The sequence below is a fragment of the Perognathus longimembris genome, chromosome 18 (genome assembly GCF_023159225.1).
Source record: "Perognathus longimembris pacificus isolate PPM17 chromosome 18, ASM2315922v1, whole genome shotgun sequence".
Classification (NCBI taxonomy): domain Eukaryota; kingdom Metazoa; phylum Chordata; class Mammalia; order Rodentia; family Heteromyidae; genus Perognathus; species Perognathus longimembris.
In genome coordinates, this window is record NC_063178.1 from 41,443,338 (window position 1) to 41,470,942 (window position 27,605).

The 27,605-nt window shown below is 44.6% G+C and overlaps 1 pseudogene; it reads right to left on the reverse strand.

Annotated features, from left to right (window-relative positions):
* Nucleotides 1-3,841: 3,841 nt before the first annotated feature.
* LOC125366978 lies at nucleotides 3,842-27,183 on the reverse strand (annotated as a pseudogene).
* Between the last annotated feature and the right edge of the window lie 422 nt (nucleotides 27,184-27,605).

Consider the following 27,605-nt stretch of genomic DNA (forward strand, 5'->3'; position numbering starts at 1 on the left):
TCCCTAGTGCATGCATGGAATTTCATGACTCAAGTGTAAGTAAGTGCTCCATTTCCCTTCGTTCTTGGCAGTATTTGTTCTTAGTCTTCTTCATAGGCATTGTTACTGGATTGAGATTAAATTCAATGTTGAGGAGGAGATGATGGCCAAAAGAGAACAGAGAACAAATTCATATCTGTCCAAAGAAGCAGAGTTTTAGTTTCCCCTCAGGCTTTCCACATCCAGGAAGTCCTGCCCAGTAAGCGACAACTGTTCAGAGATATAGAGCAAAGAAGTAGGGAGCAGAATTAGAGGTGGCAACAGTGGCAGCCTAGCTCATGGGCTTTTCCTGTACCTTCAGCATGAACTTAAGCAGCATGAATTGGAGCCCACAACCCAGCCAGATACAGCTGGACATAGAGACAATTCATCCCATCACAGAGGGTCTCAAATACCAAGGGGAAGTGTGAATGCTTCCCACTCCAAAACCATCTGCCTTTCTCCCAGAGAACAGCTTCTGGAAGGGCATGCCTCCCCCCAACCTAGACAAATGCCATTTTTGAAAGTGGCCAAGAGGCTGTCGGGGCTCCTGGCCAGAAATCCTAACCAGAGAAGCAGGGCCATTTTTGAAAGGGGCAAAGTGATCTGATTCCACACTCCAGCTCTCTCTGGTGACAAATTGAAGACCCACACAGGGAAAGGCAAACCTTTTCCTCAGCAGTGAGTCAGGGCAATCTCAGCATTCCCGCTAAATTGCAGCATGGCTATTGGATAGTTGTGCAGCTTGGAATTTCAAAACCTAAAGCCTCACTGGGAAAAAAAAAGCTGGAGAGGTCATAAAAGCTGAGGGTGATTTCAGGCTGGCTTAAGAGCAGGATCTCAGAAGCTAGCCCCCCACATACCTGGGAAGGCTACTGACTCCAGATATGCCACCCACAGGCAAGCACTCTGAAGTGGTTCAAGGCGGCAGATAACAGCCACCCCTCCTTACCTGTTTTACCGCTCTCTCCCCTCCCGCTCCTGCCTAATCTAGTCTTGGAGGAGACTAAAAAGACCTGGAAAGTGAAGGGGAATCTAGAAGGATTCTGAATCCAAATACTCCCCAACCCTATGTATGTACACTGTGTGGATCCCAGTGATAAATACCACAGATGCCTCCTAACTGTGAAACAAGGAACTCAACTCCCACCTTTCTCGTGCTGCCCAGATCTTGGCCATAAGGAACATTGATCACTGAAGAGCAATCAAGGACTGTGATAACAGACTGCAAGTGGATATTGGGAAACAAAAGGTCCACCCACCAGAAGTTAGTCAACACTCAGCAGATACTGAACATTTGTTCAAAGTGTGAGTGCCAATTCTAATCACATGGGGCTGCTTCCTGCTGGTAGAAGCCTAGGGAATAGAGCCTGGGAAGTAGGTGCTCACAGAAGCACACTTATTGATTGATGCCAACACCAGGAGTTATGAGCAATGGAGGTCCTGGCTTTGGTTGGCTGTATCATTTGTTCTGCCTATGGATGGAAAATAAACTGACAAAGGAAAACAAAAACCCTCAAAACCTCATTTCCAGTTTTTGCTGTTCATATTGATGAACATCATTTTATATGACCTTATGAGCCTAGCTATCGAGCCTTTATGATCCTTTTCCAATAATATCATACTTTGTCTTAGTGTGTGAATGTCTAGAGTGCTGTGTAATTATAATGTCCAAGTGTACTCTTCAGTCTTTTATCATCCAGTGTGTTCACTTGTAGGTTGATACAACAAATGAGGGAAAACATACAACCTATATTTCTTTGCATCTGGCTTATTTTGCTTGTTTAATGTAATTTTCCCCATTCTTTCCATTTCCTTATGAAGGTAATATCATTCTTTCTGATGGAAGCATAGAATTACATTGTGTGTATTTACCACATTTTCTTGATCCATTCATCCACTGAGGAGCATCTGGGTTGAGTCCATATCATATCCAATGGTAAACAGTGTTGCAATGAGCAGGGCTGTGCTGGTAGCTTCAGTTGGCCTGGTTTGTCACCTATTGTATAAAATGTCCAGAAAAGGAATTGCTGAGTCATAGGGGAGCTTTATGTTTAGTCTTATGAGGAACCTCCATACTGCTTTCCAGAGTGGTTGTACAAGTTTCCATTCCCACCAACAGTGTAGTAGTAGATGTAGACATTTTGGCTACATCACCTCCAGCATCTGTTACTGATAAGTTTCTTGATAATGGCTATTTTGACTGGGGTGAGGTAGAATCTCAAAGTTGTTTTGATTTGCATACCTTTTGTGGCCAGAGATGTTGAACCTTTCTTCATGTGTCTATGGAAGTTTCTTCTTTTGAGAAGTCTGTCTTTAAGTCTTTAGCCCATTTATTAATTGGATTTTTGTTTCTTTGACAATTCATTTTGTGGGTTTAATCTTTGAGTATATTAATTGTTAAGTATATTCCCAATTCAAAGCCCTTGTCTGATGTACATCTAGTAAAAAAACAATCTTCCTCCTATTCTATGGGCTTTCCATTTGTCTTGCTAAGTATGTGCATTATTATGTAGATACTCTTCAGGTTGATGCAATATCATTGATCAAGTCTGAAGTCTATGTTTTTTTTCTGGATCTTAAGAAGTTTTGTCTGGTACCCAGGAACCCTAGTGCTTCCCCTACACACTTCATACATTTGGCCTCACATTGAGGTTTTTAATTGATTTGGAATTGATTGGAATTGCAGGGTGGTATATATAGTGTGTATATTGTGTGTATATGGATTTCCCTTCAGCTTTTTGCCTGTGTATAGACAATTCTGCCATTACCATTTATTGACAAGTCTGTGTTTCTTTTATCCAGTGCTTTTGGCTTCCTGATTGATTATTACTATGCTATATGTCTGTGAGATCATTCTGGGTCTTCTATTCTGTTGCAGGAGTCTTCATGCATATACTTATGCAGTATACTATTGACTTTGTACCATGACTTTGTAATAGAGATTTAAGTTTGATATACCTCTGATACTGTCCTTCCTTCATAGAATTCTTTTGCTTTTAACAGGAGCAAAGACAATAACTACCTGATCATCTCAATTGATGTAGACAAATTATTTTACTAGATTCAACAGTCTATGAAAGAAGCTCTGGAGAAGGTAGAAATCCATGGAACATTCCTCAATATAATAAAGGTTGTAAAGGACAAACATACAACCAGCATTATAATTAATGGTTCAAAGAATAAGAAATACAAATTACTAAACAAAGTACATTATAACAAGCATATGAAAACATGGAACTTTTTTTTAAGGAAAATATTAAAGAATTGTATTGAGGATTAAGCAGCATTATGATGTGCAGGCAGGATTTTAATGTACTTTAAAATTTAGAAAACTATCCATACTCCTAGTTACTCAGGAAGGAGAGGTCTGGTAATCCTGGTTTGAAGGTAACCTGGTCAGGAAAGCCCATGAGAATCTTATCTCAGTTTAATCATGGAAGAAAAAAATGGGAAGCTGTGGGTCGAGTGGTAAAATACCACATTAAGCAAAAAATCCAGGGAGAGTATGCAGGCTTTAAATTCAAACCCCAAGACTGGAACCAGAAAAAAAATAGGCAACTGATTGAAAAAGCAAAAATAGAAAAGAAGGTGACATAAAAAATGTACTGGTGGAGAATATGGGATAAGTACAGAGAAAATTGAAATAACCAAAAATATAAAGAATAAAATTTAAATTTACATGTCTCTAGATTAAATTTGTTACTGTAACCTTACTAGAGAAATGAGTAAGATTCACTTATTCATAGAAGTTATTATAGCAATCTAAACTAATACCTGATGGAAAAAAGGAATATATCTAATCAAATGTGGAAGTTTCATCTTAAGAACACTTATTTCTCCCAGTATGTGTTTTGCCCCGGAAGCCATGCAGAACATTTCTATCTGGCCTTAACAAGATGATGTAGCACTTGGGGGAAAAGATGCAGCCCAGGAGCCCTGCACTAGAGGCCAAGATGGAGAAGACCTCAACAGCCACCATGACCTTCCCCTTGGCACTGTGGTAGACAGGCAGGAAGGTGAGCCACACACTGCAGAACACCAGCATGCTGAAGGTGAGGAACTTGGCTTCATTGAAGGTGTCAGGCAGGTTCCTGGCCAGGAAAGCCACAGTGAAACTGGTCAGGGCCAGGAAAACCAGGTACCCCAAGACACAGTAGAAAGCAGTGAGGGAGCCACTGTTACACAGGATGATGATGAGGCCATGTTCAAAGTGGGCATCAGTGTCAATGAAGGGAGGAGAGGTTCCCAGCCAGATTCCACAGAGAGTCACCTGGATCAGGGTGCAGATGAGAATGATGAAGTTAGGAGCCCCTGATACCAGCAGCCACCTTATTTTTCTCCCTGAAGAAGTGACCTTGAAGGCCAGAACCACAGTTACTGTTTTGGCCAAAACAGCGGAAACAGCTACAGTGAATGCAACTCCAAATGTGGTTTGCTGTAGAATGCAGGTGACTGTGTTGGGTTGGCCAATAAAGAGCAAGGAACAGAGAAAGCAGAAGATGAGGGAGATGAGCAGGATGTAGCTGAGAGCCTGGTTATTAGCCTTGACATTGGGGGTGTTGTGATATTTCATAAAGATCCCAAGAACAAGTGCTGTGAATGTAGATAAACCAAGAGCCATGCAGGCCAAGGCCATACCCAAGGGCTCTCCATGAGCTTGGAAACTTTTACCTCTTGGGAGGCACTGGTTTCTCTGTGTGTTGGCATACTGATGGTCTGGACACTTCACACACTGCTCCATATCTGGTGAGGAAATCAAATAACTGTTAGTCCCTTCTCAGAACATAAAAGGAAATTAGGAAATTCCCCTACAGAGATAATTCCAACATGCCAATACTTACTAGCATGAAGTAAATATTACCAAGTGTAACCAGACATGTTGAATATTATTTCTATGTCTTTATCATGTTCTCACACTCCCGCCCACATTTTCTTTTTTCAGTCTGATTGGAATATTTTTTGTTCAGTGAATATCACAGATGGTATTTCTTGCCATCCTAAAATCTTCACAATTGTCCTCAGCACCTTTTCAAGATGCCACGAAAATACTGAGCCTGATTTGACAACTGAAATACCTCTTTCAAAATCATGGATAGTAAAGTTTGTCCTTCCCTGAATATCTCTTTGCAATATAAATAAGAGTACTGTGACCTTTTCCTAACATTTTGTATTTGTCTCTTCCTGCTTCTGTAAAGTGGTGGAGGACAGAAAATAAAATTACTGTTTGAAGCTATAAAAAATCATGCTATGCAAATTATTTGTTACTCCTCCTAAACCCAAAGACACCTCTTAGCACTTGCTCTTTTGCAAGAACAGGCATAGGAAACAAAGATGCACAAGTTGGTATTTTCATTGCATTTCCTTTAAAGGTACTTTTGAGAAACATGAAGACCTTGTAATTAATAAGGCTTTGCACTTTATACAATAGCAATTAAATTACATAACTGAGAAGTTGAATAAAATTTCATACGAGAAGAAAAAATTTAATCCTATTCGTAATTCAGAGCCCATGCTTACCTGTTTTTTTTTTTTTTTTTTAAGAAGGTTTATCATCCTTGTTGCAACTAGATGGCTAAGTGAAGGAAGCAAGAAGTAGATTGTGCAATCGTAATGCAGGACTTTTTCATTTGCTTGCATATATTGCAGCACACTCCAGGAGAGATTTTGGATGTCTCCCTCAGACATGAACTGACCTGTCTCATTAGCAATGTCATCTTCTGAGCAGGGAGTGTAATCAAAGCAACAGGCAGCCTTTCCCTCCTGTGGGGATTTCCTTAATCCAGGACCACAACTCTCACTGCAGACAGAGTGAGGAGGCTGTGGAAAATCTGATAGGTATCAGTAACTGTGCAGACTTTGACCTAACATTCCAAGATGTTCATTATTTTAAAGAATTGGATTATTAAGCATAGTATTTTGATGCACATAAATCCAGTCAGAAAACTGAATGCTGCTATAGATTGCTTATCATGTGATCCCAAATGGCTTGTGAGCTATAGCCTTGATCTCTAGTCTGTTGAGCTACAGAGAAGTGTGAAACCTTCAAAATATTAGAGATTAATGGAGAGAAAGTAAATTTTATTGGCCATCACTATGGAGCTTCATTGAATTGATGTTCTCTAATATTCATCTGTGAAATTGTGAAGAGCAAGGAGGAATAATCCTGTTTGAAGCTTTAAAATTATGCTGTAAATAATGCCACGATTTCCCTTTTGTAGAGTTAGGAGAACCCCATACCCATCATATTTTCCTCTTACCTTTCCAGTAGCCATGAAGTGAGAATCCTATCACACAAACTCTTTAAATGATTTTCACACTTTGATGAAAGGAATACCTAAGTAGCAAGCCAATGAACGAAACTCCACAGAAGCGAGGAAAATAAAGCTTTCAGCCATGTAATTACTCAGGCACTTTGTCAAAGTGTTAGAAAACTGCTAAGAAATATACAATTCATATTTCAGGCCAATATTGCAAATGAACATTAGGGACTATTAATTTCTTTTTAAATTTTGATACTTATCCTACAGCTTCAAAACAGGATGTTTACACAGTGTTAGGGCTTGATCCACATCATAACCCAAGCTTATAGGTAGTCCCTTGATATGAGTCTCACAGATTTTCCTGTCAGGTCAGGCTTAAACTGACTTATATAATCTTAGATCTGAGGATTTCAGTCTCCTGAGGACAAATGATTACAGGGATGAGCTACCAGTATCCACTTTGCTTTTTTGGTGGTTAAATGAACAAAAGAGTCTCAACAGGTGTTCATGATTGAACTGACTTCAAATCATGATATCCAGATCAAAGCCACCTGAGTAGGTTATATTTCAGGACTAAATTGCTGGCATTCAACCACATATACATTTCAAGGGTGAATTTGGCTTACTTATATGTCTTTAAAATCATTACAGTTGAACCCAACCCACCTCTGTGGTTCCTATGGCCCAGTCTACCATATCTTCAGATAAAGACAGTTGATGCGCATATGGAGAAAACATTCCGACTTTCAATTTAAGTTCAAGACCTTCTGGAAAAGTCCAAATGTTCACAATGTCATACTATGCTTCCAACTTTCTTTTCTCATCCTGAATCACTTGATCTCCAGCAGGATTGTGAAATTGGATGTTCTTCAGAAAGCCATGCAGCTAAAAGAGATTCATCATCTTACGCTGAAGTTTATTCCAGAGTTAAGATAAAAAACTTGACCTAAGAAAAGCTTCTGATTGCCTTTAACTTCTGATACGGAATTCAAGAGAAGCCAATTCCATGTAAATTTTCATGAATGAGACGTTCTCACTTGCCTAGCTACAGTTTGACCCAAGCTAGTATATTATGAATGTCTCCAGTGTGTGTTTCTTTCATGATTAATACCTAAAGTATGTCACTTAATACTAATACCTAAACTATGTCACTTATGAAAATACATTTAATTTCCTTCAGCAGGTCATCCGTTGCTTTTATGTATGAAATTCATAGGGAGGGGCTGGGAATATAGCTTAATCCTCAGTATCACATAAACAGAAAAGGCTGAAAGTGGCACTGTGGCTCAAGTGGTAGAGTGCTAGCCTTAAGCACAAGGAGCTCAGGGACAGTGCCCAGGCCCCTAGTTCAAGCCCCAGAACTAGCAGAATAAAAAGAAATATATGGGAAAAAATTGCACGTACAGTTTTCAGAACATCAGCTATGAATATGTTGAGGTCCCTTGTAAATGAAAGAATTTATAAAATATACAATTAATTGTGTCCTTGGTACTGGCCTGTTTTTCCTGAAGAGCATATGAACACATGTCTAGAGTGCCTCACGGGCATTTAAACAATTATAATTTCTTGGGTTTGGGGAAAATAACTGAAATATTAAATTTTACATAGTAAAAAAACCATCTAAGAAGAGACTTTGTTCACTGTATGTTCCACCTGAAACAGAGGTCTTACCTGTGCAGGGGAAGGCCTTTTCTCCTTTCTGTTTCCCATTGTTTGTACTTCTGTTTGATAAAGAAGCATCTCATGGAGAGCCTTGGCCACAGCATACACAGCTTTGTGTATATTGTAACTGTCTGCAGATATGGACATGTCAAAAACATTCCCAGACAACCAATCCCAAGAGGCATCATGAGGACAGTTCTCCCACATGACACAGTCAGACTCAGAATCTGAGCAATTAAAAGAGAGAAACCACAGCCAAGCAAGGAAAAAGTCTTCTGTGTATTCGGAAGGGTTAATTGACTTGACAAAATCTGTGAATCCAGAAACATATGGGTGATGGTGTGAGAAAATGAGAGGGACATGTAGTGAGCCTAGCATGAAATATCTCCTCCTTGTGGTTAACTCCCACTGTGAGTTTATGATAAAAACTTTGCCTTTTATGAAATACTGCTCAACAGAGTAGGGATTCATAATCACCATATATGATGAGGACATTTGCTGAAGATTTATTAATTGGGTTAGAAAGTGCCAGGAATTTAAATGACACAGAATAGTGTGAGAATGCTAGCTCAAAGGCTATACAGACTCTGTTCTTGACCATCTCTTCTTTCAATTCAGGAAGAATCCACAAACCATTCTAATCTTGTGGTGTTAACAGTCCCACCCAGTTCCAGCTGAAGTGAAGCAGTAAGGAAACCATGGCAGTGGCTATTGGTGTGTCCTTTGGGGCCAACTGATAGAAATCAGGAAACTTGTTATGATCACTCACGGCACGATCAAAAGGCCCAAAGGTAATCTAAAGGGAAAGAAAATCGGATGTTCCATGAATGAGGATATTACTATCCATCACAGTTTCAATCATGATGTGCAGTATATAACAAGTTGAAGTAGATGGGAAGTATGTTTTTCTTTTAATATTTCATAAAAAAAAATTATTTGTGGTCAGTCATGGGGCTTCAACTTTGGGCCTAGGTGCTCAAAGCTAGCACTTTACTACTTTAGCCTCAGTGCCACTTCTTGTTTTCTGGTGGTTAATTGAAGAATCTCATGGACTTTCCTGCCCTGGCTGGTTTGAACCACAATCCTCAGATCTCAGCTTCCTGAGTAGTTAGGATTACAGGCACCAGCCCCCAGCAATAGAAAATAATTCATTTTTTTTATTATTCCTTTGGCTTGAACTCAGGGCCTGTGCAGTGTCCCTGGCTTCTTTGTTCTCAAGGCTAGCGCTCTGTCATTTAAGCCACAGTGTCACTTCTGGCTTTCTCTGTGTATGTGGTGCAGAGGAATCAAACCCAAGGCTTCATGCATGCTAGGCAAGCACTCTACCACTAAGCCTCATTTCCAGCCCTATGAAGTAATGTTAATAGTTCACTACATTTAAATTTGTGTATACAATGCATCTTGATCTTTGTCACTATTCCAATCCGCTTTCCCCATCTATATCAATCCTACACATTCCCAGTTTATTGTTTTATTTTTCCAAACATGTATTCTCTATTTCTTTGCCCCTTTGCATATTCCCTTAATATCCACACACCTCAGACAATATATTCTCCATTTTTCTTGCATTCATTTTTATTCTGTTAGTTGAGGGAGGATATAACAAGGAGTTCCAAGCCAATGTGTTCTATGTGTATAAGCTTTGTTTATATGCATATTAATGTGTATTGATGTGGTCCATATTTATTTTGTAGTTCATGTTTTAGGTTTTACTTTCACATATAAGAAACCACATGGCACCTTTCTCTTTCTGAGGCTGACTTATTTCATTCAACGTATCTTGTAACTGAGTGTGTGTCTGTGTGTGTGTGTGTGTCTGTGTGTGTGTTACAACTGTAATCCTAGCTACTCAGGAGACTTATGACATATGAAACTGTAAGTCCTCTGTAAATCACTTTGATAATAAATAAAGTAATTAAAATTGATAAGGTTTAAAACTTCAAATAATTCATTAATCTATTTTAACTTTCCCATCATCTTTGCTGAACAATGGGACTACATTTCCCATTATCTTGAATTCCTACGTTTGGGTATCTCAAAATTTCATAGGTTCATAAATCCAGTCTCTTCACTCCATTCAGTTCTAACACCTGTAATGGAATCAAATGAGCTTTAAAATATATATCTCTACTCTTCCCATATTCACCTGTGGAAACCTGTAGAGGTCCAGTAATGTCCCCATTTGGGCAGATGTTAATCTGATGGTCCTGTAAGGACTGCTATAGACTTGCTGCCTCTCATACAAGAGTAGTTTGGAATGTTATATTTCCCAAAGAGGCTCAAGAAAGGATTTTTGAATGTTTTCCAAGCTTCAAATTGAACATTAGAGATATCAAACCCCAGAGTCACGTTATGTAAAAGTGCAGGGTTTCTGTTGATCTCTTCAACAGCAAAAGTCAAGGCCAAAACAAATTGGTAATTCTTGAAGGTAAACCTGGGAAATGAGCATTGAAATTTACGAGGACTATTTCAGAGCTTATTACTTCGATGGATTGAATGCTTGCTTCATTTCCAATGAGTATGTTAAACCAATACCCCCTATTGTGATGAATGTGAGTGTAGTGTCTTATGCTTAGATAAGGACATGAATGAGATCCCGAAATTTACTTCAGCTGAAAGAGATCACCCTTACTCTCCTTTACCACGTGCACCTCAGCAAAAATCTCTTGTCCTTTACATAAGGATAGGCTTTCACGAGACACCAAATATTTTATTGCCTTATCTTGTTGTAACTAGCTCCAGCTGTGGGAAAAATCCTGTGTTTTGAGTGATTCAGTCTACATTATGATGACATCAAGTATGTAAAACCTCAACAGATATGATCTGAGCTGGACAATCATACTAGAAATATAGTATTTAAATGCTGTTTCCCTGTAGTAGACATCAAGAAGCAGATATGTCAGATATATTAACTAATTATAACTGAAATACTTGCAACATCCAGATTTTTTAAAAGTGTTGCAAGAAGAGAGCCTAAAGATTATTACCATAAAGGTTCCAATGGAGAAAGGATGAGTGTACATTTTCATTCCTTGCCTCTTTTTGTAAAGTTCTTCACATAAATGCAATGAGAAGGAGAGTGTCGGGAGCTGAGCTAGCAGCTAAGCTCATCCTGACCTCTGGCTGTGCCGATGGCTCCAAGATGTCGGGAGCCAAACCTGCACCTAGGTTCATTATCACCTCTGGCTGTGCTCTTACCGCCAGGATATGCTAAAGGCAAGGACAATGGTTCACAGCCACTATCCGGAATTGCTTTGCTATGTCTCCACCTTGCTATGTCCGCTGGAGTAGATTCCTATGTTAATCAACCTTGTCCGGTGTTTACTGTGATGCTAAAGGAAAGGACAATTGTTCACAGCCACTATCCGGAATTGCTTTGCTATGTCCCCACCTTGCTATGTCCCCTGGAGTACATTCCTATGTTAATCAACCTTGTCCTGTGTCTACTGTAATCAAATGTTGCAAACTTCAAAGCCTCTTTATGTTCTGGAATTTTAACAATCCTATGCTATTCTCTGGTTCCAAAACTGCATATAAGCTGGGAGTGAGAATAAACTGTTGCTGTAGTCTTGAGGTTCAACCTTACGGCTGCAGACCTCCCGTACCCCATCTTTGTCTCTTGTCTTTTTTCTCTTGCCTTATTTTTCCTTTTCCTTATCCCCACCGCCCCTCAGTCAGGATTCCTGTTTCCCTGCCGGCGGGCTCGGCAGGTTTGGCGCCTGGAACAGGGACTTGAAGGCCTGGGATCGACGGCGGAGGACCCCCGCTCAGGTAAGAACGTCCGAATACTTGGGAAGGAGAGTGGGACGAGAGTGTATTGTCGGGAGTAATAAATTATGGGATAAAGTATAGGCTGCATACTATACATGCAGGCCCCCAAAGGCATGCTTAATGCCCAGGCAGTGAAAGTTGGCCAATGTAACTTAGAACGTTTCTTTTACTTTATTGAGGAAGCATGCCCCCAGTTCCTGGAGGAAGGAACCAATAACTTAGAAACTTGCTAAAAAAAAAAAAAAAGAGGGAACATTATGATGCAACTGGCCCTGAGAAAACCTCAGTGGATGCTATTATTCTTTGGTATCTGGTCCAGGATTGCTTAGATCTTAGACATGAACAGATTAAATTTGATCAGTCGATTGGAGAAACTGAACAGGGACCTGATGAGTGTTGCCCAGCTCCGGGAGCATATGCTGCTGCCTGGGAAGAACTGAGAAAATTAACAAGACCTGAACCCACTAGGCTAGATAGTAAGGAAGACTCAGATGGCTCAGACACTGAGGAGAAATTAAGCAATGAGCCTACTAAAGATAGATTGACCTATGTTGAAAATATGTTAAAATCAGTTATAGCTCTATTATCACAGCTTCATCCAGAACAACAAACTCCTTTAAAGGGAGTCCTGGCAGACTTACAGCTCTCCTAGGTGCAGGCTGCTAGCGGGGGAAGGGACCTGAGGCTAGGGAAATGCTACCACCACCGAGGTAACTTCTTCTGACCCAGCGCTCTATTTCCATCCACCAGGACAGATTTGAATCCCCAACCAGGGTGAGTGACCATTAGACTGGAGCTTACATTTTCCATAAATCCACTGGGCTAGGTCAAGGAGATCAGCAATTGTGGGTGTTTGGAGACAACTGATCTCTAGTTCAGCTCAGCTGGTTGCTCATCAAGTCTAAATTGTTTCAGGAAAGCTGCTCAAGTTTGAGCCCAATCATATATATTTGGAATATTTTGCAGGACTTACCTAACTTCTATGAGCGCCCAGGCAGATGAAATTAAGCAGGAAATGTGACAGCCTACCCAGGGAACTCTATTAAAGAATTATCCAGATGCAAACCATCTCTCCTGCTGGCCTGCTAATTTGGGATGGAAGAGACAGCCACTTCAGATCCACTGAAGCTGAGACTTTTATTGTTATTCATTTGTTTTCTCTTTCACGTGCCAGTAAGGTAAGGTTAAATAATATGACTAGATTTAATGACACTTGGACCCCATTCAGTCTGCCGTTCTTTAAGTGTTACAGCAAAACTCTGGCAACTACTTGGTGGTCAATTCTTAGCAACTTACAGGTAAACTCTACTCCTTTTGTTCTCCTATTGGTTTAATTGGAAATAAAAAGGGCTTTTATGGCTAAGACTCTTTGGATAGTTCAAAGCCAGCCCAGGCAGAGAAAAATAAAAATCCCTCTTGGTCATATTTTGGGTCCTTATTATTTTACTAGCCAGAAATTACAGGTTAAGACTTCTCATTTACGTACTTTGCATGATTTTCAAAATTTTCTGGGAGATATTAATTGGCTTCGCCCTTATCTTAAATTGTCCACAGCTGAATTAAACCCTTGTTTGATCTATTAAAGGGGGACCCTGACCCTACATCTCCCAGAGAAATGACAACTGAAGCGGCAGAAGCCTTGAGCATAGTAAATTCTGCCATTTCTTCCCAACATGTAAATTATATTGATTACTCAGCCCCTTGGGAAGCTTATATTTTAACTACACCTCATTCTCCAACAGCGGTCCTCTGGCAGAAGCGACCCACTTTTGTGGCTTTCCTTGCCTGCTACTCCTTCAAAAGTGTTAACTCCTTATTATGAATTGGTAGCCACTGTTGGGGTCCATCTTCCCCCCTGGACGGAAGGGGCTTGAGGCACCTCCCCCAGCTGGGGAATGCGGCCCTTCCACCCTCTCTACATTGGAATCCGGAGAAACCGGTTGGGCAAATAGCCCCCCGACTCAGCCGGCAGCCAGCCCGGGGCCTACCAGCCCCGCCCTGGTTCGGCGCGCTCAGAGTGACGACAGCCCCTTGGGGGTCAGGTGACAACTTTTGGCCTATCGGAATCCTGGTCAATCCCCTTCCTTCGGAATCATCTCCCCTTGTCCTTCTCTCAATAAAGTTAGTTCGCTCTCAGAAGCCAACTCCGTGGTCTATGTACGCTAGATCCCAGGGAAGGATAGCGGCCACATTACCACGTAGATCGCGTGCCCGCCAGGCCGGAGTGACCCCTACGTCTCACTCTAACATACCTGCAGGCCGAGGGTTAGAGGAGAGGGTGATATGGAGGGTAAAAAGAGAGAAAGAAATAAGCATCCGGGCCGGGTCAGAGAAAAAAACCCCAACAAGCCACCTTACTCCATATGTGCCGTGTGGAATCTTGTAAGTATCTTGGACGAGATCCACAGGTTATTTATATCCCCTATACTTTGCAGCAGCAAGAATGGCTTTATATTCATTGTGATTCCTGGGCCATTGCTTGGGCCAATTTTGTGGGCACAATTTCACATCATTATCCCTCCAACAAGTTACTTCATTTCGACTCTTCTTACACCTTTATATTTCCTCAGATTGTATCTCTATCTCCTCTCTCTATGGCTGCCTTGGTGTTTACAGACTGATCCTCTAATGGAACAGCAGCTCTTACTATTGATGGTCAAACTAGATCTTGGGACACTGGGCTGTCTTCTGCCCAGGAAGTTGAACTTCAAGCAGTTTTAGAGGCCCTTACTCTTTTACCTACTAAAGCCTTTAATTTATATTCAGATGGTCATTATGTTATTCGAGCCCTTCAGGTCATTGAAACTGTCCCTTTTCTTGGTACAGCTAATTCCACTATCCAAACTCTTTTTTGCCAGATACAACTTCTTCTTCGCTCTCGCACCTGTCCGTGCTTTTTTGGATTCATATGTGCTCATACTAAGCTTCCTGGACCATTAAGTGCGGGCAATGCTATTACGGATGAGGCTACCCAAATTTTTCTTTCTCAAATTGACTTGGCAAAGCAATCACATGCTGCCCACCATCAAAACAGTCGTGCCTCACGTCAGTAATTTCATATTACTCATGAGGCAGCTCGTCAAATTGTAAAAACTTGTCCCAACTGTGCTACATTCCTGCCTGTGCCCTCCAATGGCATTAACCCTCGAGGCTTAGTGGCCAACCATGTTTGGCAAATGGATGTTACCCACATCCCCTCTTTTGGGCGGCTCCGCTTTGTCCATGTTACAATAGACACTTACTCTAATTTTATTATGGCTACTCCTCTTAGCAGGGAAGCTGGCAAACATTGTATCTCCCATGCCTTACGCTGCTTTGCTACTATGGGACTTCCTAAACAAATTAAAACTGATAATGGTCCGGGATATGTTGGATGAGCTTTTCAAACTTTTTGCAAATCTTACAAAATTGTTCACTCTACAGGAATCCCCTATATTCCGCATGGTCAAGGAATTGTCGAACGGGCCAACGGTTTGTTAAAACACCAAATTTCTAAATTAAAAGGGGGGGAACTATACCCCTTCTCTCCTGTTAATATACTTTCTCATACTTTATTCATACTAAATTTTTTAAATTTGGACTGCCATGGCCACTCTGCAGCACAGCGGTTCTGGGAAAAGAGAGAGCAAAGAGCTTTTGCCCAAGTTAAGTGGAAAGATCCTTTAACAAGTGCTTGGCACAGGCCCGATCCGGTACTGACATGGGGTCGAGGACATGTCTGTGTTTTTTGACAGGATGAAAATGATGCCCGCTGGCTTCCTGAGCGTTGTGTTCAGATTATGGAAACTCATCAGAACGGCACAAGCGCTGACCCACTGGGCTTACGTGCCAGATCCACCGATTGTGTACCCTGTGACCTGCTGAGGTGTTCGTCCATGTCAACAGATCAGCATATGGTACAGCTCCAGACCCTTTTGTCCAGCACGTTAAGATGGGAGATTTTGTAGCTTCTGGCATTGGAAGCCCTTTATGCTTTACAAGTGACTCCAACAGTTATATTCCAGGCTGTACTGTAATGAAATCCATAAATCATAGAATTTAGATTCCTGATAATAGTCAAGTATATAATATACAAATGACTTCATTGCCTACTGGGTTTCCTGTACATGCCAATTCTACCTCGTCCTTCATGATACCTCACTGCATCAACTCCTCTCAAATTGTAGAATCCACGGGAGAACTGCACCCTGTAAAGTGTAGACATGATTACCCTTTTATAACCAATATTTCAGGAACTAATTCTCAGCTGATGGACTGGTCTGGAGCTAATCTCACCAACAGGTTCAACCCAGGTCTGTGGTGGATGAATGGACGCCTTCAACGCCATGTCTGGATGTTAGCGGCTGCCCTGAACAATATCTCCTGGCCCACTTCTACTTCTTTAAAAAATATTATGAGTTGTGTAACACCCCCTTATGCTATTATGTATGGACCTTTTAATATTTCTCTAGGAGCCATGTATTTCATTGTTACCTGCACTAAGTGTTCTTTTACAAATTGCTTGTATAGTGGTCTTACTGATTCTGTAATTATTATTATGCAACCACCATTTGTTATGCTTCCTGTAAACTTATCTGAAGCTTGGTATGAAGAAACAGGTATTCAAGTGTTAAAACATTTAAAAGAACTTATGCGCCCTAGATGATTTGTAGGGCTATTAATAGCAGGAATTTTAGCCTTTATTTCCTTAGCTGCCTCTGCTGCAGTGGCTACTGTGGCTTTAACACAAAATGTGCAGACAGCTCACTATGTTAATCAGCTTGCTCATAATACCACGCAAGCCCTGCACTTTCAAGGCAGGATTGATGATAAGGTAGAATAAAAGTTAGAAGCATTGTATGAATCTGTGTTGTCACTGGGAGAACAAATTCGTGCCTTACAAACTTTGCAACGGGTGTGCTGTCATGCTGGGTTTGACTTTATTTGTGTGACCCTCCATAAGTATAATGGGTCGAGCTTTCCTGGGGAACAAGTTGTAGCACATCTAAATGGCATTTGGCACCATAATAACTTGTCCTTAGATCTCTTTCAACTCCATAGACAAATAGCTGGACTAGAACAAGCTCCACCTTTGGACTCGAAAGTGGCAGAAACAGCCAAAGAACTGTTTGAACAACTTCAACAGTATGTCCCTTCCTTAACTAACATTAAGGGGCTGCTAATGACATTGCTCGGCCCCGGGGTAATTTTGCTGATGGCTTGCCTATGTATTGTACGCATGTTGCAAAACTCTTTCATGAGTTTAGCCAGCCAGCTGCATAAGGTCAAGCTCCAAGTAAATGAATTTCCCCCGAGAGGAACCGCAGCCAGAGACGGGTATGAGGCAGTGCCAGCCTAGACCGACCTAAGACAGGGCCTTCAGCACTGCTCTGAAGTTGTTCCCTAAGACGGGTAAGGCAGGCTGGGGTACCCACCCCACCTAAGACAGGCGGGTTCGCTTCTTTTAATAAAAAGACAGGGGAACTGTCGGGAGCCGAGCTAGCAGCTAAGCTCATCCTGACCTCTGGCTGTGCCAATGTCTCCAAGATGTCGGGAGCCAAACCTGCACCTAGGTTCATTATCACCTCTGGCTGTGCTCTTACCGCCAGGATATGCCAAAGGCAAGGACAATTGTTCACAGCCACTATCCGGAATTGCTTTGCTATGTCTCCACCTTGCTATGTCCACTGGAGTAGATTCCTATGTTAATCAACCTTGTCCGGTGTTTACTGTGATGCTAAAGGAAAGGACAATTGTTCACAGCCACTATCCGGAATTGCTTTGCTATGTCCCCACCTTGCTATGTCCGCTGGAGTACATTCCTATGTTAATCAACCTTGTCCTGTGTCTACTGTAATCAAATGTTGCAAACTTCAAAGCCTCTTTATGTTCTGGAATTTTAACAATCCTATGCTATTCCCTGGTTCCAAAACTGCATATAAGCTGGGAGTGAGAATAAACTGTTGCTGTAGTCTTGAGGTTCAACCTTACGGCTGCAGACCTCCCGTACCCCATCTTTGTCTCTTGTCTTTTTTCTCTTGCCTTATTTTTCCTTTTCCTTATCCCCGCCACCCCTCAGTCAGGATTCCTGTTTCCCTGCCGCCTGGCCCGGCAGGGAGAGGCTATTCATTTTAGAGATGTCTCTTCATATATATTAATAGGTATTCATTTATACCTAAATCTACCTCAGTATAAAACAAACTAACCAGTCTACATGTGAATGTTCTGAAACACAGCATATCCTGAAGTTCACTACTTAATTTTCGTAGTAGTAAATATAATAAGATGGAGGCAAATTTGTTCCAAGTGTACTACATGCACGTATGTAAATATCACAATGGCACCTCCTCAAAATATAATTTGTAGTAATTCTAAAACAAAATAAAAATTATGAAAACATAAGAGGATGTTAAATGAAATGAACTCCATGTTATGGAAAGGTGTTTTATATCACTGTTGTAATTACTTTCAATATGCCATGTGAAACCATAGCTTTTTTTTTGTTAGTGATGATTGTCTTGTATCTCCTGCCTGTGGTTGTCACTGCACTATCACTGTATCTCATGTGAGTGCCTTGGATACTGTGTATACTGGTATTAGAACTAGGGAAGTGAAAGGGAATATCAAAATCGAAAGACAAAGGATAAAAAGACAAAGGATTCCAAAAGAAATACTTACAAAACCATTTGGTGTAAATCAACTGAACAACTCATGGAGGTAAAGGGAAGGGAAGGGGGAAATGAGTGAGGAGGTCACAAATTGTACAAGAAATGTACCCATTGCCTTACATATGAAACATAACTCATCTGTACATCACTTTGAAAATAAATATGTAATTATTCAGAAAAAAAATTCAAAAGAATTGCAGTGTGGATGATGGTATATAATAATTAAAAAGTAGGGATACCCCACATGATTAAAATTACCTGTATTGACACCAGTGATCAATCAGAGACAAAGCCAGCTGGAGGAGAAAAGCATATTGTCATTGTTATTCCCAGTTAACCAACCTAAAGCCAGAAGTGGGGGTGTGGCTCAAGTGGTAGAGCACTACACTTGGGAGAAAAGGCCAATCAAGAGTATAAAGCAAGGGCTGGGGATATGGCCTAGTGGCAAGAGTGCCTGCTTCATATACATGAGGCCCTGGGTTCGATTCCCCAGCACCACATATACAGAAAATGGGCAGAAGGGGCGCTGTGGCTCAGGTGGCAGAGTGCTAGCCTTGAGCTGGAAGAAGCCAGCGACAGTGCTCAGGCCCTGAGTCCAGGGCCCAGGACTGGCCAAAAAAAAAAAAAGTATAAAGCAAGCTCAGCACTAATGACTCATACCTGTAATGCTAACAACCTAAGAAAGCTGAAAAGGAACAGTGAAAATTAGAGTCATGGGAGAGTAAAAGGAATGTAGGATTAGGTATAAAATGGTTATGCATGGAGACGGTGACTATAATTAAAGTACATGACATGGAATGGAGAACTACAAAATGAACCAGATAGTTGGCACAAATACCAGCTTGTATAAAAGTAAAGGAACATTGTTGGAACATCAGTGGATAGAGAATTGAGTCAAATATTTAACCTAATAATGTCTAATAGCAGTGGCTCACTGTTACAAGAAAGATGTCATGAATAAATACCGCTATTTGTTTTCAATACCATGCCATAATTCTTAATACCCAGACCATATTTCTCTACATATCTGTAGATTGCTAAGAACAACCACCAGCTGTAACTGTAATACTTAATGCATCTATCTTAGTACATTAACAAAAAGACACAAACATATTTTGGGAAAGCAAGAGAAGGAGACTCAGCAAAACAAGGGTAGATAGTAAGTTAAGTCAAATACACTACCCCAGGCACAGGTGATTCATGCCTGTAGTCTTACATACTCAGGAAATGGTGATCTGAGGATCTTGTTTTGAACCCACCTAGGGCAGGGATGTCTGTGAGACTATTAATCCCCGTTTAACAACCACAAAATGCCAGATGTAGAGCTGTGGCTCAAGTGGTAGAGCACTAGCCTTGAGAAAAAAACAAAATCTCAGGGTCAAGTGCCCAGGTCCTGGGGTTCTGGGACAAGCACAAAAGAAAGATAAGCAGAAATACCAGTGACATATGAGATAAGGACATATACCTTCTACAGCAAGGATTGGAATAATTGTATCCCAACCATCTCAGCTCCAAACTGTGGGCAGCTACCTCAGGATGTACTTGTCACACAAGCACTTGAAAAAGAATTAAAATAATGGAGGCAATGACATTTTCTCTTGTGACAGGTAAGGAATATGCTGCTAGAATATCTTGAAGTTCCCTATAGACATTTTTCTTTTTTTAATTTCTTTTTTATTTTTTATAGTTAAACAAGTTTATTAACATAGTCAAGCAGTGAATAACATTCACATTAATTATGTCACATCATACAAATGTAAATACAAAATTACTTCAGTACAATATATATTCTCTGCATGATCCAAAATATTTGGTGGCCCCCAAAAACTCTTTAAAATTCAGCAGCTTATCAAAAATTAAAACCGTATTCTCTTTAAAATGTAGATCTGTTAGCACAGAGTTAGAGTTCAAGAAATATCAATGTAGTACAGTTTGAGAAATTGCAGGAGAATATGTTTGAAGGACACATTCTAACATAGTGTGGCAGGTACAGGAAACATCAGATTTAAAGCTTTTAAGCATAACTCATACAACTATTTCTTTACTTTTCTTTGCATAGCCATTTCTGAGACCCTCTGCCAAGGTTTTTCATGTGTGTGAGTAAATCAGAACTCACTGTGGGCAGATAAAATTCCCTTTTAAGGGATCTTTTATAATGCCTGCTTACGTCTGTATTGTACCACTTATCTGACATGAAATAATTCCACAGTTCTTAATTTGAGAGTACTTTTCTACGGTAAAAGAGACAGAGAGAGAGAGAGAGAGAGTTCTACCACTTGAAATCAGAGCCAAGATACTATCTTTGAGCTTATTTTCTCAAGGCTATTACTCTATCCCTTTATCTAGAGTTTTCCTCCCAGGTATGGGTGCTTAATTGGAGATGAAGATCTCACAGATCTTTATGCTTGAGCTGTCTTCAAATCCCAATCCTCAGAGATCACCCTCCTGAGTAGTTAGAATTACAGTCATGAGCCAGCAGACTACAATAAGAATTTTTATCAATATCCTCACAATATAAGTGTTAGCAAATAAATATTCTCAGACTGTTTGTTTGTGGGGAAGGATTGTGTTTGAAGCCTTTTAGTAGAGAACACATGCTACTGACTCAGGTTTTTAAATAATAACAGCACTTCAGCCTTTGCAATGAGAACTGGGCTGCAGAGATAGAGTGGTGCTGAAATAAAGAGAAGAGATTACCTCAAGTTCTCTCCTAGTAGCAGGCAGAAAATTACTCTAGAATAGATGCCCTATAGCATAATGAAATGGAGCTGTTTCTGGTGCCTAGGGATGGGAGGTCAGGATAGAAAAGATGGAGAGTATTCATGTATGCAGCCAGAGTTCCCACAGCCATGGCCCATCCAGAGAACCAAATACTAACTGGAAATAAACTGCTGAGGTACTTACGGCTTGTTCTGAGGAATACACATTTAAACAGGAGCACAGTCCTCTGCAGGTGGAGAATGAGCCGGAGAGGGCAAGGAGGAAGACAGAAAACCATGAGAAAGCCCGGCATGAACACAACCCCCTGGGAACGGAGGTCACGGTGGCGGCGGGGGACGGTGATGGGGGAGGGGGGCAGTCACCGAGGATCAGTGACGGGGGAGGGGGCAGTCACCAAGGGTCAGTGATGGGGGAGGGGGGAGGTCACTGAGGGTAAGTGATGGGGGAGGGGGGTGGGCAACGAGGGCCAGTGATGGGGGAGGGGGCAGTCACCGAGGGTCAGTGATGGGGGAGGGGCACGGTCACCGAGGGTCAGTGATGGGGGAGGGGGCAATCACCGAGGGTCAGTGACGGGGGAGGGGCACGGTCACCAAGGTTCAGTGATGGGGGAGGGGGCGGTCACCGAGGGTCAGTGATGGGGGAGGGGCGGTCACCGAGGGTCAGTGCTGGGGGTGGGGTGGTCACCGAGGGTCAGTGATGGGGAAGGGGTGGTCACCGAGGGTCAGTGATGGGGGAGGGGCGGTCACCGAGGGTCAGTGTTGGGGAAGGGGGTTGGGCACCGAGGGTCAGTGATGGGGAAGGGGGTTGGGCACCGAGGGTCAGTGATGGGGGAGTGGGGCAGGCACCGAGGGTCAGTGATGGGGGAGGGGGGTGGTCACCGAGGGTCAGTGATTGGGGAGGGGTTGGTAACCGAGGGTCATTGATGCGGGAGGGGGGTGGTCACCGAGGGTCAGTGATGGGGGAGGGGGTTTTCACCGAGGGTCAGTGTTGGGGAAGGGGGGTGGGCACCGAGGGTCAGTGATGGGGGAGATGGCGGTTACCGAGGGTCAGTGATGGGGGAGGGGGGCGGTCACCGAGGGTCAGTGATGGGGGAGGGGGCAGTCTCTGAGGGTCAGTGATGGGGGAGGGGGTGGTTATCTAGGGTCAGTGATGGGGAGGGGTGGTCACCAAGGGTCAGTGATATGGGAGGGTGGTGGGCACCGAGGGTCAGTGATGAGGGAGGGATGTGGTCACCGAGGGTCAGTGATGGGGGAGGGGGTTTTCACCAAGGGTCAGTGTTGGGGAAGGGGGGTGGGCACCGAGGGTCAGTGATGAGGTAGGGGGGGCGGGCACCGAGGGTCAGTGATGGGGGAGGGATTGGTCACCAAGGGTCAGTGATGGGAGAGGGATCATTCACCAAGGGTCAGTGATGGGTGAGGGGGGCGGTCACCGAGGGTCAGTGATGGTGGAGGGGTTGGTCACCAAGGATCAGTGATGGGGGGGCGGTTTCCGAGGGTCAGTGATGGGGGAGGGATCAGTCACAGAGGGTCAGTGATAAGGGTGGGGGGTGGTCACCAAGGGTCAGTGTTGGGGAAGGGGGGTGGGCACCAAGGGTCAGTGATGGGGGAGTGGGGCAGGCACCGAGAGTCAGTGAAGGGGGAGGGGGTGGTCACCGAGGGTCAGTGATGGTGGGGTGGTCTCCGAGGGTCAGTGATGGGGGAGGGGGGTGGTCTCCGAGGGTCAGTGATGGGGGAGGGGGCGGTCACCGAGTGTCAGTGTTGCGGAACGGGGTTGGGCACCGAGGGTCAGTGATGGGGGAGGGGTTGGTCACCGAGGGTCAGTGATGGGTAAGGGGGTGGTCACCTAGGGTCAGTGATGGGGGAGGTGGCGGTCACCACTGATCAGTGATGGGGGAGGTGGTGATCACTGAGGGTCAGTGATGGGGGAGGGGGCAGTCACCGAGGGTCAGTGATTGGGGAGAGGTTGGTCACCGAGGGTTGTCATCTAATCCCTAGAGGCCTTTCTAATGAGGAGCGTGGATTCGATGCACAGACACCAGACTTCCCCACTCACCCATGGTTCCCCCACACCTCTGGGAACGGGGCCTGGTCCATGGCTCTCCCCCTCTGGTTAAGTGTGCGCAAGAACCCTGCACAGAGCGCCCATCTTCTGCTGATCCTGGCGCTGAGCAGGAGAGAGACAGGCAAGAAACAACTGAGTCAGTCGGCCTGGGCTGCCTCTGAGCAGAGGGGAGCTCTGCAGAGTGTAACAGGTCAGAGCAGACCCCGCACTCACACAGGAAGCAGCACGCCAAGACCAGAGTGCACTGCAGCCCAGGAAACGTGTTGGCAGAGGCGAGGGTTGGTACAGGGCTGTAGGTATTTGACCGGAGCCGGCTTTAATGGAAGCAATTAAGAGCAGCAGTAATTACCGGTCAGCTGACATTGGCGTTTGCTGATGATGGAGGTGATGCGTGGAGATGGGGTGACTAGGGGCTACCATTGCAGCCTTTACCTGCAGGAGCTCGCTTGCCTCTGGTTTCCATTACAGCGTAGCCCCAACTGCCAACCCCATTAACACATCAAGGTGGGAGAGAGTTGGCCTTGAAACCCACTTTTCTAGGTCACTGCGAACTGTCACTTTTATTTATGGAGCAGGGAAACTGTTGCACACTCATTTTACCTTTTCTTTCCCCAGACCCGGGCCGCAAGGGGCAGGGAAGCAAGCTCTGTTCTCTGTGCAGAGAATTAGGGCGGGAGCGGCGTTGGGCGCTCACAGCCCGCTCCTGTCCTTTTCCAGGAAGTGGGGTCCACTTGCAACAGGGATCAGTGCTGCCTCAGGCCCCAGGGTCCTTGGGGGGGCGTGACTGCAGAGCCCTCACCCCAAACCCCTGTCCACACAGCACGTGGGCCACTCTGGCCCTCGTCTAGCTCTGGCACAGCCTTGTGCTAAGCAATTGCACCTGCGACAACCCAGTGTCCACATGACTACTCACAGGCCTGCTCACCGGAAGGACGCACTCCCATTCCAGGAGAGCTCCGCCGCCAGCCCGCGTGCTTCCCAGGACCTCAGGTCTTCTCAGCCCAACCGACAGGTGATCACCACCCCCATCGTGCTGCCTCAGTTAAGGATGATTTGCACACACGAGGATGAGCCCATCAGGTGGTCCAGTGGCCTCCGGCCCTCAGGGTAGAGTGCTGAACCGGAGTGAGAAAACCCAGGGTTCTGCCGAGCAACCATGTGTCCTGCGGATGTTCACAGAACTCGTGCTTGTGAGTGATAAAGGGCTACATAGCTGGATTTTCTTTATCTTATCACTCCTTCATCACTGGAGTATACACCTACTTGTTCAAATAGACTCTATGGGTCAGGTGCCAGTGGCTCACACCTGTAACCCAAGCTACTTGGGGGGCCAAGAACTGGAGCATTGCGGTTCAAGGCCAGCCCAGGAAGGAAAGTTGGTGAGACTCCTCTGTCGGGAGCCGAGCTAGCAGCTAAGCTCATCCTGACCTCTGGCTGTGCCGATGTCGCCAAGATGTCGGGAGCCAAACCTGCACCTAGGTTCATTATCACCTCTGGCTGTGCTCTTACCGCCAGGATATGCTAAAGGCAAGGACAATTGTTCACAGCCACTATCCGGAATTGCTTTGCTATGTCTCCACCTTGCTATGTCCACTGGAGTAGATTCCTATGTTAATCAACCTTGTCCGGTGTTTACTGTGATGCTAAAGGAAAGGACAATTGTTCACAGCCACTATCCGGAATTGCTTTGCTATGTCCCCACCTTGCTATGTCCGCTGGAGTACATTCCTATGTTAATCAACCTTGTCCTACATCTACTGTAATCAAATGTTGCAAAATTCAAAGCCTCTTTATGTTCTGGAATTTTAACAATCCTATGCTATTCCCTGGTTCCAAAACTGCATATAAGCTGGGAGTGAGAATAAACTGTTGCTGTAGTCTTGAGGTTCAACCTTGCGGTTGCAGACCTCCCGTACCCCATCTTTGTCTCTTGTCTTTTTTCTCTTGCCTTATTTTTCCTTTTCCTTAATCCTCGCCGCCCCTCAGTCAGGATTCCCGTTTCCCTGCTGGCTGGCCCGGCAGGCTCCTCCCCATGCCATAGCTGGGCACCGTGGTGTGAATCTGCCGTGCCTGGAGACGTGAGAGGTGGTAAGTCGGAAGACAGCAGTGCCACACCGGCCAAGGCAGAAGAGAAAGTCCATGAGACTCTGTGTCCACGGCAAGGAAGGCAGGCACTGTGGTGATGCCTGTAATCCCAGCATGGCAGGAAGTGGGTGCAGGCAGATCACAGCTCAGGTGTGTGCACCCCGATGGGGAGGGAGTAACCCGTGAGAACCAGGGCTGGAGGCGTGGCCCCGAGGATCAGCATGGCTTAGGAAGCATGATGCTCTGGGTTCAAACCTCCAGCACCACTGAGAACAGAGAAGGAAGGGAAGGAGGTTTACTGTTCTAATGGCTGCATTCCGCACATCCACATCCCAGCCTCTCGCTCGCCGCCAAGAACCATACCAGGCCATGGGCCGCAGACACTGGTTTGGGTAAATTTGCTCCAGAATCTTCTCATGCCTTCCTTCACTGCTTTCTTCGGAACACATCCATTTTGCTAAGCGAGCTGGCCCCACATTCTCTCCGAGGCCTTCAAGGCTGGCCTGGGGCCTTCGTCCCATTCTGGTGGGGGGGGGGGACAATGTACCTCACCCAGAGTCAGAGCTGAGGAGATAGAAGCATACAGGCAGTGGTGAGCCTGGATGGATCAGCAGGTGAACTTCCCCTCCCCCCCCAGCCACCCAATGTGAACATGAAGGCCCTGGGGAACTGTGGCCCTCAGCTGTCACCATGAGCTACAAACGTGTGGCAAAACAAGAGGCGGAAGCCTGGAGATCCAGCGCCTTTCTCAGTTGGCATTTGTGTGACTTTTGTTGTGACAATCGATGTGATGTGTCCATTGTTTCCAGAGCAAATTGTCTGTCCCACAGGACTTCTGAGACTCAGGATTCCTTCCCTGGGGTCATCAGAAAGGCACTTGACGTGTAAATCGGTAGTGGTTGACATTAGACCAGAGCCTTCTTTTCTCCCAGTTGGTCTGGTACAGTACAGCTCATTCTCACCCCGGAGGGTCTATTCTTCACCTCCAGAGTCTCTGGCCTTGCCATGTGGTGCTGTGTAAGCAATCGGGCCGAAGGGCAGCTCTCCAGCAGGAGAGAAAGGCGCCTTTCCTGACAGAGAGTGTTTGTGCAGGTTCCCAGGCTGAGCTCTCTCTTTGCTAGAGATCGGGAGGAGGCCTGTGCGGTGGGATCCGGGGGGACTGGGGACGCGCGTGCTCTTCCAGAAGGCCAAGGGCGGGCTCGGTGGATGGTCTCAACTGTGAGGGGAAGAATTTCTTTTGGAATGGCTGCCGCCTGGAGAAAGCATATAAGAAGGTTCTCTACTGTAGATTCTCTACTGTAGGTCCTCACTTTCCTGCCATGGAAAAACAATCCGAAGAAGCCCTCGGAGCAGGAGCCACGAGGCCCACGAGAAAGCAGAGCTGGGGTAAGCACCCCCTCCAGATCGCATCAACTCAAGGCCTAGACTTCCTTGCTCTGAAATCCCTCTATTGGCCTTAGGCACAGGCCACTGACCCCAGCAGCGGGCTCACAGAATGACCTGGGAATTCACCAGCAGCGGGCTCACAGAATGACCTGGGAGACTTTGCCCAGCAGCGGGCTCACAGAATGACCTTGGAGACTTCGCCCAGCTGCGGGCTCACAGAATGACCGGGGAATTCACCCTGCAGCGGGCTCACAGAATGATCCGGGTTTTCACTCGGGCTGGAAGAGGACCGGGCACTTTGTCAGAGACTTGGAGTCCACGCTTCAGCGAATAAGTCATTGCCTCTTACTTCCGAAGCATAGACTAGGCTAGATGCAAGGCAGCAGCAGGAGCAGGCAGGGTCACCTAGCAGCAGAGAAGTCAGAGGGCGCCTGGCGCCACTGGGAGGGCCCCTGGCCATCTGCTCCAGCTGCCAACTGCAGCCCTGAGCCAGGCAGGTGGCCCTCACCGGGAAGAGTGGAACAACTCGGCAGCAGCAGCTGGCTTTCTGAGGCCCAGCCCACCCCCATGTTCGCCGACACTCACACACGTGTGAAAACGATGCTGTGGCAATTACTGCTTTCTCTTAGGGAAGAACTGCAGAGTCACCGTGAAGAAGCAGAGGTGTTCACAAGTACCCACCATAGCCCCTCGGACTACCAATCAACCGATATGCTTTAAAAATGCGCCCCGGGTTCTGACTCTCTCTCTCTCTCTCTCTCTCTCTCTCTCTCTCTCTCTCTCTCTCTCTCTCTCTTTATCCCCCCAGCTTTCTTGAGGATCAGTAGTCTTCTAGATTCACATATAGATTGCTGTCTAAATAATGTCAGTAGGGTTAATCCACTTTTTTCATGGGTTTGCAATGTCATTCGGAAGCACGGTGTGGACAGCTCTTCCTACAGCTGCATGTAAGGCACTCCTCCTTCCTCTCAAGAAGTTTCCCACATTCAAG